Genomic DNA, 1,704 nt, shown 5'->3' with positions numbered 1-1,704 from the left:
GGTCCCACGCGTGGGGGCCTGGACATCCACAGCCTCACACCTGCTCAGCCCCTTTCTGTCCCTATAGACCGGTGACGACAGAGCAGCTGCTCGGCTCTTCACACTGGCTCTCAGAGTCCTGGCCAGGCCCTGGGGAGCAGGGGTGCATCATGGCTCTGCTTCCCAGATGAGCAAGCTGAGACTCCACAGCTTCGGGGCCATCTACCCAGACAGACGCGTCCCCACCCTCCCCAGCACAGCGAGGGGCAGATGCTGCTTCCAGTGGCTTCTCATCTGGTTGAGGGTTGTGTGCACACTCACATGCACACCACATGTGCGTGCTCGCCGCGTGAGCGCCCTGCAAACCGCATCTTCTCATCCGCTCGTCTCCCATCTCCTCAAGGGGAGACACCCGGCCATAGGGGAAGGGAGGGCACTGGGGGCCACGCCGGGGCCTGGGGCCACCACTCAGGAAACAGACATCCACAAAGCGGCTGGCCTCTGCCTGTCACCTCTCTCTCCAGCCCTCCGCCTCCACCCCAGCACCTCCCTCCCATCCCCCCGGCCCCCATGCCCCGCGAGCACACCCCAGCTCCCAGGTCTGCTGCAGCACATGGAAAATTGGAGGCAGCGGGATGCTCCCGAGCAGGGAGGAGGTGGGGGGGCCTGCCAAGTGCATAAGGGCCGCACTAACAGGCTACTCACTGTGGCTACGCTGATTTATGAGGCTGTCTGGGAGCCCGGCCAAGTCTGTAAGTCATGGACAATTAGGAGGCGCGCTCCAGCCCTCAGCCCCGTCCGCCTCTCGGGCTCTAGGCCCGCTGTGCCACTCCAAGCAGGCTCAGCACCATGGAGACCCCACTGTGCAGATGAGGACACTGAGGGCCAGGATGTCGGTGGCTGGCCCCGGGCCTTTGGACACTGGCCACTGAGGTGGCTGTCCCCAGGGTCTTAGTCCTCATCCTATGGTGGCATCTTCCTCTGGCTCAAAAACTCACTTTGACATCTTGGTGACTCTAGCCAAGGGCTAGGGCATGAGTGCCCGGGAGGGGGACAGAAAGGGAGGAGGCCACCTGGAATGGCCACCCCTCCACCTCAAGACTAACAGGGAAGAAGGGTCATGGCCTTCAGACCAAACAGCTGGGAACCCCAGTGCCGTCGAGCCCGGGGTCTTCATGCCCTAGAATCTGACAGTCATGGCACCTGGGGCCAGCAAGGACCTCCGAGGCCCTCCCAGACCCCCGTGCGCTCTGGACAGGACTCACCTCCCACCCAGCCCTGATGAGGGATTAGGGAACCAGGAGCCCTGAGCTTGCCTCCAGCGTGGGCCCGAATGTGGAGTCCTAGATGTTAGCAGCAGGCTGGGGGTGGCCGGGGCAGTAGAACTTGCCTTAATGATGGAGAGATGCTTGGGGCCATCCGGCTCGCCCGCCACTCACTGCACGCCGCTGCATAGCATCTGAATACGGCTCGTGCTACGGAGGAGCAAAATATCAGTTCACTTTAATTGATTTAGATTTAAATAGCCACATGTGTAGGGATGCAGGGTTTCAGGACACCTGGTTACACATGAATTTCAGGTACAAAATAATGATTTCCCCTGTGTATCTCACGCGATCTTTAGGAAATGTTTACATGAGACATACTGACACTAAAACAGGATTCACTGTTGACCTGACGTTCAAATTTGACACGGTGCCCTGTATTTTATGGGGCAACCTTCCC

The sequence above is a fragment of the Eumetopias jubatus genome, unplaced genomic scaffold, assembly GCF_037043125.1.
Source record: "Eumetopias jubatus isolate StellerSeaLion01/CBP00866 unplaced genomic scaffold, mEumJub1_p1.0 scaffold_15, whole genome shotgun sequence".
NCBI classification, from domain to species: Eukaryota; Metazoa; Chordata; class Mammalia; order Carnivora; family Otariidae; genus Eumetopias; species Eumetopias jubatus.
Note: the sequence above shows the minus strand (reverse complement) of the source record.